Source organism: Squalius cephalus (genome assembly GCF_949319135.1).
Source record: "Squalius cephalus genome assembly, chromosome: 6".
NCBI lineage: Eukaryota > Metazoa > Chordata > Actinopteri > Cypriniformes > Leuciscidae > Squalius > Squalius cephalus.
The window spans coordinates 44,764,928-44,777,393 of NC_137127.1; positions in this window are offsets into that span (position 1 = coordinate 44,764,928).

Sequence of the window (12,466 nt, forward strand, 5' to 3'; positions counted from 1 at the left end):
ATCGAACAGTATTTTTCAAATTTAATACTGTTAAGTACTATGTGTGGTGTGCAGCGGCGCGTGTTTGAACCCAAAATATAATATTCAGAAGTAAACAGTGTAGCTGACTGAGTGTTTTATGTCAGAATGTTTATTTTTAAACCACAACCAAGAAAACAATATTGTCAGATGTAGGCGCGCGGCCACGGCTTTTCTCAAGTATTGGAAGAGTAGTGCAGCAGCATAGTGCAAATATTTTTTATCAGGTAATACACATTATTTATCAGTGTGTTATAGCCGAATAATTGATCTGTTTTAAATGATTGGTATATCTGCTAGGTGTTAAATTAAAATTCAACATTAAAATTCGTCTAAACCTGTTATTTATTTTTTCTATTTTTGATCTGAACGCACAATCAGAAAATCGGAAAACGAGTCGTTATTCGTTTTTTCAGTTTAGCTCAGGAAATAAATAATGGAAAAACAAGTTGTTTTTCATTATTTTATTTTTGGTTTTAATTTAAAAAAAAAAAAAAACGATTGAACGAATGATATGCATCATCATTATATTTGATATAATGTAAATGCTGTCCGACCTGACCCGCACCCGTATCCGACACAGTTGGATATTTTTCACCCGTTTGAGCAAAATTTGCGGGTTACCCGTCGGCTACCCGAACCCGTGCAGGACTCTATTTTAAAGTATAAGTAGCGGTCAGAACTCTGGTGTAGTTTGGACGGAGCGGGCGGTCGTCTGACTGTCATAGCCCACTCCCGATATGTTTTGACAGCGCATTCGCACCTCATTCTGACCACCTGTAGCCTACACCTAGATCTGAGGAGCTGTTTGGTACTGAAACCATTGTCAGTCAACAACATTCTTTTTTTTTTGCAAGGATGTTTGAAATAGTTTGGCAGAAAATAGACTTCTTCATTTGTCAGTAGGGCAATATGGTTTTTATTTATGTTGCTTGAGTGATTTGTTATTTATTTGTTATTTATATTTCTTTTTTTTTCTGTGAAATTTTTTCTCTGCTGACAGTAGGCTACAATGTTAAAATAGCCTAATATTTATATTGACACGAACACAATATTTGTATAGCATTTATAATTGTTATAGGCTACTTAATCTCTCTCTTTCCGTTAGAGACATTTTAATGTGAGATTCTGTAAGTGAGATCTAAATTTTGCGGACCGTCAGGTCGGAATATAAAGCGGGTGAATACAGAGTGTATTTTAAGCGGTTTAATTTGTGTAGCTACGTGTAGCTGGCCCGCCACCTACTGGCTAAAAAAAATATTGGCCCGCGGCCATAGTTATTTGCCGACCCCTGTATTAGAGTTTGACTGGCTTGAGCAGGCTTGTAAAACGATTCCACAAAGAACATATTTTTTCCTTCTTCCATAATCTGTGTTTTTATTTATTTTTTGCCCTTGGAACTGAATGAAATTTTAATAAGCTGTTTGATTGGTCAATTTAAACAAGCAGCTTTAAAAAGATAAAAAGAAGAACTTTAGACTCAATGATTGTGTTGCAAGAGGGAAAAAAGATTAAAAGATAACCAAAATCCACCCACTGAATATTATCTCTCCCTCAAGTATCAAATCAAATCAATCAAAGCATATATCAATGAGAGCTGAGCTAACGTTATTTTACCCTGGCGCTTGCTGGAGGAGAGCAGTTCTCTCTCATAAGCTCATTTATTCTGGAGGGAAGACAGCTTGCACTGTTACAGGCTTTCCAGAGTGACTGATGAGTTCAGATGAAAACAACCATAAATCTGCTTGTATAAAAATGTGTAGTTATGGCATCATGAGAGCCAGATGTGTGTTTGGAAAACTGTTTAGTTCTTGTGATCATTATGCATTCAAGCTGAACTTTCAAGGCAAATTTAGTTTGCAAAAGCACCCTAATATGAGCATATCTTATTTATATGCATATAGGGAGTTACAAAAAAAAAATATGATGAAAATGATGAACACTAACAGTTCTGGGGTCCGTTCTTCGTACGTCGCTAACTCACATAACTCACATAACGTCGCTAACTCAGCTGGATTTGATTGTTGGCGATTTGGCATGATCTTGGATTGTTTGGTTCTTCGACGCTCATCCTGGACTTGCTGTCATAGCAACATGTGCGCAAACTTAAACCTGCTCGGGATCGGGAGCAGGCTTATTTTATGTTAACAGGATTAGATCCCGGCTTCATAAACGGAGCTGATACGGGAAGTCCAGCGCAGCGCGATAGTGCACTTTCTTTCTGAGATATATATTTTTTCTCGTGATTCGTGAGATTGTCGTTTTTTTGTCGCTTTTATGTATAAAAGACAGTTTTAGCTTTTTTTTTCTTTTTTTTTTGTGGCATTTCCAAGCCACTTAAGACCCAATGTTGTAAAGCAGTGTTTTTTTTGTTTGTTTGTTTGTTTGTTTTTTTAGGCTATCATAATTTTTTATGAAGATCATACAATCATGACCATGCCGATTACAGATATGTCACTCAGGCTTCACTAACGTGATTGGTACCATAGACTAGGCCTATAGGCTACCATAGACTGCCATCAAGGCCTCAATGAAGGGGATTATGTGAACAGAAAGGGGATTCACAATGTAAATGTGCAGCCCAGTTACTATTGTGATTCTTAATATTCCAGATTAGTAATATTATATCAAATAAAAAAAAGGCAGTTGACTAAAATCTTCCATATCACAAATGTGAAAGCAAAATGGCCAGGATCTGTGCATGACTTAAGAATTTTCAGAGATTCACATTTATGCACATTATTTGAAAGTGGTAAGAAAAGTTCCACAATTAATATCAAACTGTATTACATACACTTATGCTGATCCTAACAGAACTGCATTTTTTCATAGGTGATTATGACATGTTCCTGCCTGCAGACAGGTTATGACCCCATTCCCTGACCCAAACCAGTTACAATGCAGCACCAGGACAAAGGGCACACAATGAAATGAACTTTGGCTAACTAAAGGGAAGATGTCAGTGTCTGAAAGTCTGAGGGTTGCACACCTGACAGGGCCTGTGACATTGTTGCTTGTGCCATATTACACAACATTGCCAAAAAAAAAAACACTTTTCATTAAATGTTTAATAAAAGACAAATATGCTTAGTTCCTTGAGTTTTATTTCAATTGTTCTTTGTAAAGAAAAGCCAGTGGTCAAGTGCCTGCAACAAGAGATATTAGACATGCCTCATGCAACAAATAAAAAGGAAAAGTTGTCTATCCACTGCCCACCTGTAGGCCTATGTCTCCTCTGTCTGTGCAGACTCTTCTGTAGGCCTTTCTGTAGATGTGGAATCCTGCAACTTATATTGCAGCCATAAAGCATACAAGTATAAAGTAAAGTTATTTATGCACTTGCAGGTAGGCTAGTTCCTCCATATGACAGTTATCTGAGAGGGTCTATTCACTGTCCAGTGCAATGGAAACAAATGGACATTACAAAGTCTTATACTTTCTTTCCTTTGGAAAGTTATAAAATGTCCACTTACTGCACATATTTCAGCCACCACTTTCTTGGGAACAGATACAAGTGTTGGTGTATTATGTAAAAGTGCACAAAAGAGGAAAACACAATGTCATTACAATGAACTACACTGGGGAAAAATGTGATCAATAACTCATGGCAAAATATTTTTACATTAACATAAGTTTATCAGTTTTCACTTTCACAAGTCAAAGCAATTCATCATTACTCAAGATTTAACAGTTGAAATGACTATACAGCCTTAATTTAACGCAGCAAAAATTATTTTACAGTGTAGGCTACTAAGATCTTTTCTATTTTTTTCTCAGCCTTTTTCTTGGTTGCTTTTATAAACAGACAACCATTTATTTAACAGTACCTTTTATAAAAGAGACTATAATATAACTAAAAATTACCATTATGTAGAATATTTTTGTACTTCACTTTTATTTGTTCCCATGTTCTAGTGTGGTGACTGACATTACAATGAACAAAGTAATTATACAATTATTAAAATACAAAAATATAGGCTATTAAGTGATAAAAAAATCTAACATGGCCACTTCTAACGGATTTAAATTGTCTGCTACTTTTTGCCAGCCCTCTCTCCTGGCTTTTGCAGACTTTGAGGTGTTCCCTGGCGTTTTGATTAAACATTAAAATTCCGAATAAACTTCGACTATTAGTTCTTGCTCTGCTGAGGAGAAAAACTGAGCGCGCTCTTTGGCCACGCTGAGCAGCCAATAGCAGCGTTGCTGATCAATGTTTCTACTATCGATACATATCCCCTTTTAAACTTAGCATGAACGCGCAATTATCTCAGATAACTCAATCCAGCTATACTAATCATATCCGGCAGGTGTGTTCGAAGAACCAAATTAGCCAGATCATGATTAGCACGATGATATCATCTTGGATGTGTCATTTGATCTCGGATGTAATAAGCAACGTACGAAGAACGGGCCCCTGGTTCCATTAACAATTCTTTTAGTACGTTGAAAAATCAATAAGATCCATTGAAAGAATTGCTCTGATTCCCAAACTAACAACTCTTATGGGTAGAAGAGTCATTCATTCAAGAATCAGGCTGATGGTCATATAGTACAATATGTGTTTGGTTCATTTGGTTCAACATCTCATAAGTAATTTGTTCAGGGATCGAACCACACTGGTTGAGCTGTATGATTTTGACGAAGTAAAAGTCTCATAAGAGTCATTTTTTCAGGAATTGGATTACACTGGTCGCACTGTATGTTTTTGACTCAAACTCATCGTCTCTTGGTTCACTGGCCTGGAAAAGTTGGCAAATCCAGTTACTACTTCATATTCAAAAGTGTTCATTACGCCAAATCAATACCTCAAAACCATGCTTTATTTCCAGGCCAGCCAATCAGATTGAAATGGTCCATTCTGCTAGCGCTAGACATTTGCATCAGTTAAACAAGAATAGACTGTGGGCAAGCCATCTGAGACCAGCAAATCAGTAACCCAGTAATGAACGCTCTCTTCATAAGGTTCGCCTAGAGCTTTTTCTTTACAATTAAAACCAATCACTGTGAGGCAGAACAAATCAAATGCAAAATGTCCCAATAAAGCAAAACAACTTAGTATGAGTGAAGAGTAGAGGAGGCGTTTCAGGCTCAGAAGGATCTGGAATAGAAATGAGAATATACTAAGGGTACTGATGAGCTAAAGTGTCTCTGAAGAATTCTCTTCTCTATTGCGGGAATCGCGATGGCAAAGAGGCTTAACAATATTGGTTACGGGATTTGAAAAGATCTAGGGACAGGCTTCTTTTATTAAGCATGAGGAGGGAGTTATTAGTCTCTTATCTCTCTTCTCTGTGCTCGAAGAAAGGTGCCCTTCAAAGTCCTCAGCCCTCAGCTAAGAAATCTATTTCTGTACAAGTCTAGCTATACTTGTTCACATGGAATTTACATCCTGATACAAATTAAGAAGTGCCTGTGCAATCTCTGTACTATCCTTAGTGGAAAGACACACTCATCTTGGTTTCTCTTAACCGGCCGCCAGCCTTTTATTCAAGGCCCTGATACTATACAGGACCACCTAAACACTCTCCTTCAACTCCCAAATTTCACACAAACACATTCATTCGGCGCTGTAATCTCGAACTGAGACTTAGAGTGGATAATTATAGAGCCCTGCAGCAGATGACAGGAATTATGTATCATTATTAGGGATTCAGAAAGTATAATGCTGCAACCAACAAATCATACAACCAAAACAACATAATTATAGCAGCACTGATTTTGGAATAACTGAATCTGATATCTTATAACACTAACAACAATTTCCATTAAGGAGGGAATAGGCAAGATGGACATGAAAACACACAGAGTGCTGCCCAAAACATTTTAAATTGTCATAATTTACCTAAAAATCATTAAAATATTGAAATATGCTATGTGAAGATGACAAATGCCACTGGTTATCGTGTCACATGACATGCTTTATGAAAGCTACGCCATTATTATGCATTTATTAAACAATGACTTAAATTGGCCTATAGAGAAAAAGAAATAACCTGCGAAACTTTATCTAACAAAATATTTTGATCAAAGTATTTCACCTTTTCAAAAGACTGTTCCTCACACAAAGTTACAGTATGGCTTCAGAAGACGTATAAACAACTGTTATGGCGTTATTTTTCCATTTTGAGCTTGACAGCCTCTCTGTTGTATGGAAAAGAGCTGCATCAACATTCTGCTAGACATCTAGAAGTGTGAAATTTCACAGGCAAAGGAGATCTATTGTCAAAACAGAGTAGTGATGTATGAAGCACAGCTCACACAGATGTCACTTTCAAACAAGCAGCTTTCTGTTGGTCAACACGGTAAATAAATGCACATGTCCAACTTGAACCAGTTGCGAAATCTGAGCTGGGAAATATTCCGCTCTCACACGTAATTGGATTCCTATTGTAATGGCTGGATTTCACCCGCAGGTCATAAAAGAAGGTCAAACAGAGTTTGACGTCATGAGGATGAGTACATGATAACAGAATTTTCATTTTTGGCTACACAATCCCTCTAATGTATGAAATGCATGATTATGGATATACGAAGTAGAAGTAGTAATATAGCTTTTTAATGATATGTCAGCATCTGAGGCAATCTTCATGGCAAAAACAAAAAATACAAGAGTTGCATTAATACAATAAACATAAAAAATAAAGAAAAAGATTCTGGATATGACTCTACAATGTTACTTCATTAAAACCCATCAAAGACCTGCAAGTGTCTGCCCTTCAGAACAGCCTTTGATTTTCTTTCATTTTTGAAACCTCAAAAGCAAGAAATCCCATTGGGAGTAGTTTTGTGCAGGTGGAAAAAAAAACTAAGTCCGAGAGAGACAGACATCAGTCCAGCATGATGGATTGGAACAGCAGGTGTGCAAAGTGGAACATACAATGAGCCACAGCTTTCAAGCCACAGAGAAAAGACAAATGGCAGGACATCAAGGGCCGAGAAGAAATACATAAAAGCTTCCGTTCAAGACCAAGCTAGCGGCAGACCGGTCACGGTGCAATGCACTATGAACATTTATAGTGAGTGACTGAATCCAAAAATGCACATTTTCTGGATATGTATGTATAATATGAGTCAGATGTAGAACCAAACAAAACTAAAAGACAAAAAAACAGTAACTAAACATCATGCATTTATACAAACAGGTATCAGTCCAAACCACTAAAATGAAGAAGAGCAAGCAAAATAACAAAAACTGACAATTGACAAATCTTATTTTTTTATAGAATATTGCAGTATTTATAATAAATTATTTATCTGTGCACATATATCTGTGTGCCTCGTAAACTTGAATCAAAATAACTTCCCCTCCCTCTTGCAGCATCTCTTCTCTTCTCTAGGCACGTTTCCATTACAGATTTGCGCAAAACTCTTGCGATTTTTTCTAAATATCGACAAAAAACGATTGCGAAATGACGGCGTTTCCATTAACCGATGTTATGCGACTAAAATTTCATTTTACCAAGCGGGAAGGAAGTCGACCGGAAGTTGAAGCCGGCCGCGTGCCACCATCTTGTAGCAGAACTTCACCTGCTGTTAGCATTCCATTGACTCCCATTCATTTTGACGTCACTTTGACAGCGAATAACTTTACATCTGAGGCGTCTGAAGACTCCATTTGTCCATTATTTATTTCTAAAGAAACACGACAATGTATAAAATGCTCCATTACCTTGTAGCTTATGTTATGGCCCCGTAGAAGCAGTTTTTGTAAAAGTAGGCTAACGATTGCGTCATAACCACGCGACTCTCTGTCGCACAGTAGAGAGACTACCGTGTGGACGGGAGGAGAAGCTTGCGGGCAATCGGGGGGACGTGGAGGCAAAATTGCAAAATAATTCATCAGAATACCTAGCAAAAGTTTCTCCTGCTCCAAGCTCATGGACAGCTCCTACTCACACTCTCCGTCTCTGCAAGTTTCAGAAGGGAATGATTCAGATTTCTCTCGGCACAGCTACTAGAAGACAGACGGGTTGCTCACGTCACATCTACGTCATCAAGCTCAGTTTGAGTCGGTTTGAGTCTGCGCGTCAGGAACGGAAGTCCTAAAAAAAAAAATCGCTAAAAATGGGCTTCACTTGTCTCAACTGAGTTCCAATGAGATGGCTCTGTCCACTTCTTATACTGTCTATAGTATTTACCTCTTACACTTCCTCCCACAATGACGCAAAAATCGTCATTTTGCGTCATTGTGGGAGGAAGTGTAAGAGGGGGGGATTTCTGTTGAGACTACAAGCACTAGTTCCCACCCTTTCAAACCCGCCCATAGGGGGTTGGACCTAATGCGCTAACAGACCTATCGCAGATCAGTGTGAGTGCGTTTGATTTCACCATTCATTGTTTACATGCACACCTTTTGTTTCAGTCTAACTGAATTCATTCCGATTGGTGAATTTGAATGTAGTGTTTACATGAACGCTAAACAAGTGATCGGTTGATGTGCGTTTTACCCTTGATAAGGAAATACCCGCACCTCCGTGAGAGATAGCCCACGAGACCGGTGCGTCTCACAGGCGCTCATCAGTAATCACGCCACCGGCTTTTGCGTTCTACAGTCGCCATTCATGACGAGCAGGACGAGCGAGCAGGACGAGGATAGGGCCGCGGGAGAACGGCGCGAGGCCGGTGGCGTGATCGGTTGATGTGCGTTTTATCATTGCTAAGAAAATACCCGCTCCTCCGTGAGAGATACAAGACCAGTGCGTCTCACAGGTGTCGGTCATCAGTAATCACGCCACCGGCCTCGCCTCGTTCTCCCGCGGCCCTAGTCTCGTCCTGTGCGCGACTGTAGAACGCAAAAGCCGAATCCCGGACATTTTGTGCAATCTCAAAAACCCGGGCAGACTCACGGAGACTAACGTTAGTAGCTTAGCTTTGCTGTTTACAACTGCTCTCTAACCAGTAGGCGTGGCTTGGGAGTGGCCTAGTAGAGCAGCGAAGCAAGTGCATTCTGGGAGTTGTTGTCTTTCATCCACATAAGCCAAAAATACATTTTCTGGCTTTTCTCAGTCTAGAAGGCTCCAAATTCAAAAATAATTTCACATTTCTACTACATAAATGACCCAATTTAAATACACATTAATCTTTCCAGAGGTGAAGTACCCCTTTAATCAAAGGAGACGTATGTGTGTTATCCAATCATTAATGGCAAGGAAAGACCCTTATACTTGAGAGCGGCACATATGAGGTGTTTCTCATATGAGGGTAATGGAAACGCGGCTTTTAGATGATGTGTTTACAGGTGTGAGGGCGGGGCAACCTGTCACTCACATAAGATCCACCAATAGCAAACCACAACCATCCAGTCAATTCCCCACAGACAAAATCAAGCCCCTCCCTACATTTATTCTTGTTCGAGAAGCCATTTCACTCGTATATACGTCAGGAGAAAAGATTATGGCAACTTTCATTTCATGCTGACTTTTAAATTTCAATGATAAAAATACAAAAGAATATTTCTTCAAATCTTTTTTGTTTTACTATTGGCTTCCTGCTCTGGAAAAGATGTGAGATGTTTTGTGGTTTTTGAGGATCTGGGTTTTTTTTTTCAAACTGTACAAAGTACAGTTAGTGATAAGTACGACCACCATATTACTACAAAAGATTAAAGAAAAGGCCTAAAGCAGAGAGTGAGTGAGTGAGTGAGTGAGTGAGTGAGTGAGTGAGTGAGTGAGTGAGTGAGAGAAAGAGAGATTGCATGGGCAGCGAACTAAACTTACAATGGAAGCACTTTGGCCTTAAGTAATTAGATAGTTAAATCAAAAACAGCAAAGTACTGGTCTGTGTTTGTTAACCCCATTTTCAAAACTGCATTAATCCACAAAGTGCTGTGCCTGTAAACGTTGGCATGAAACCTGGCAGGCCGGCACTAAAGATCAGTCAATAACTATAAGTAATGTATATAACAATTACAAATAAAATCATTGTGTAGCCTATTAATGTGCAAGGATGTATTAATGTAGACTCTCTTCTAAGGGGTGTGCAATATGTAACATTTACAATAATATCGTAGTTGTTGTTTTAAAGATGTGGAAGACGACATTATCAAGTATCGAGTAAAAAACACTTCAAACATACTTCAAAATATATTTTTTGTGTTCCGGAGAAGAAATAAAGTCATACAGGTTTGGATTGACATGAGGATGAGTAAATGATGACAGAATTTTCATGTTTGCATGAATCCCTTAAAGTCCAGTTGTATGAGTCTCTGGATTTTGCTGTCACAATGGCTTTGTTGACCAGTATAAAAAAAATCTATGAGGTGACCTTTGCTTTTACAGTCCATATACTGTATTTTGAAGCACAAGACCCATGGAAAAACTTTAGATAAACAGAAAAGCCAGGTATGAAATTGCCATTAGTCCCTGAAAGAGCAGATTGAGTCCTAGTTATTGCTTTTCTGTGGGCAAACATATAAAATGTCCTAAAGAGGCCTAAAAGCTGTGCTCTATTAAATTGGAATGGATGATCACATCTAATGTTACAGTCTTTCGAAGCATCGATACCACAGGGTGTAAGTCTTTAAAAGGCCTTTTTAAGCGTGTCTCACACGAGTGCTGCTCTTCAGGATCAATGGCACGGCTCAAAGTGTAATTTGTGATTCCCCAACACGGACAAGATGAGATTATCAGGGCAAATTGATTTTCTTGTTGGACATGTCTCTGCTGGGAAGAGTTTCAAGAAATGTGATGAAATTTTCAGACAGCTTTCCCTAATCTGAGCACATTCTCGAGGTGCACACGGAACAATAATACAAACTTTTCTCCAGCATATATTGACTACCATCATTTGCAGGCCTGAGCTGGGGAGTAATAAAGCTAATATTATTATTATCATCACTTACAATAACGTTATTTGATGTTATTTTGATTTAATATTAATCGCTGAATTGATGTAAAACATGTTTTTCTGGGTATCCGGACGTTATATGACAATCCTGCAGCAGTGCGAGTGTACCTTGTGTCTTACCTGTGCTGTTTTCTGCTCTTCCCAGGTGAGCTGCCGTGTTTCTGCACATGTGTGAAGGGTCTCAGAGTGTTCTTCAGCAAACTGTCCTCCTCCAGCCTCAGCTGCGGTATAAGGTTTCCAAACGCCATCTATCCCAAACTCCAGTCGTTCCGTGCCAGCCTCTCCTTAAGTCCTCAGTTCAGGGATAAAGTGAGCAGAAAACAGGGTTAGTTTCGGGTAGTGCAGCTGTCATTCAGACCTGTAGATTAGAGCTCGCGCTGCAGACGAAACAACACATATTCTCCGTGCATGGCGGGACAGTAAATGATGAAACGGAGAGGTGTGATGCTGACTCCTTCATCAGGTCTTCATCGACGTTAGGAGAGCACTCTATCCATCCGCCGCTCTCGGGATTACCGGGAAAATTAAAGGAGTCATGCGCATGCGCGTCTGCATCAGGTGCAGCGAACTTCAAGGCTGTGAAATCAAAGGCCATTTGTCTAGAAACCGTATTGTATTAGTTGGAATGTTGTTGGATGACACAAAAACACTAATGCTGTTTCTTTGTAAACCCGTTTGCCGTAAAAGTAAGTGTATAAAGAAAGAAAAAAAAAAAAAGAAAAGTTTTTTTTTTTTTTTTTTTAAATAGCCTAGTTTACGTAATCGGAATATATGAGGTGAAAACAGGCGAAATTTGCTGGGATGATAAGAGACTTTAATTTACTGAAAAATGAATGAAACAAAGACGCTTCTTTTTTCATTATAGGCTATTTTATTTCCTCATTTTGTGCCTTGCTTTTTATTTATTTCGACTTTTAAATGTATTATTTATTTATTGACACTTTTGCATTGTAAATGTATATTTTTAAACGAAAAATAAGAAGAAAAAGAAATGAAAGTCCATGAAAGCAAATCTTGAAAAATTAATGAAAAAATTCTAAACAAATTTTAAGTTTAAGGTATGCATATATCCTAGTGTACAACTAAAAATGATCCTTTTAAAGTTTACAGGCTTTCTTTTTCACGAAAATAGATAAAAATATTAAGTAGTCTTCCTGCATATATGCAGATATTTGTCAAATATTTTCTAGAATCCTAAGTTTAAGTAATTTCTACATTATTGCATTTATTCCCACGCACCAACAATTAAGAATAGCCTAATTTGTGCAAATGTAAATTGTTTTTTAAACATTAGGAGCATGAGTTGTCATTTGACACGAAAACCATGCAAAAGAAAGTCATAGCCTGTAAATCCTACCAAAAAGCAAGATTGGAAGTCTTTAAACCTTTATTATTGCAGGTTGTCAAATGATAAAACAAACCCCATGAACTTGATGATACGTTTTTCTACAAAAAAAAAAAGAAAAAAAAAAACCTTGAAATATTACTTTGTAAAATAAATGTAAGGTGTGTACACTCACATCATGTATTCAAGGTTTCAGGAATTATTATTTATTATTTTATTTATAAAAAAAACAACAAAAAAAACATTTTATATGATGGT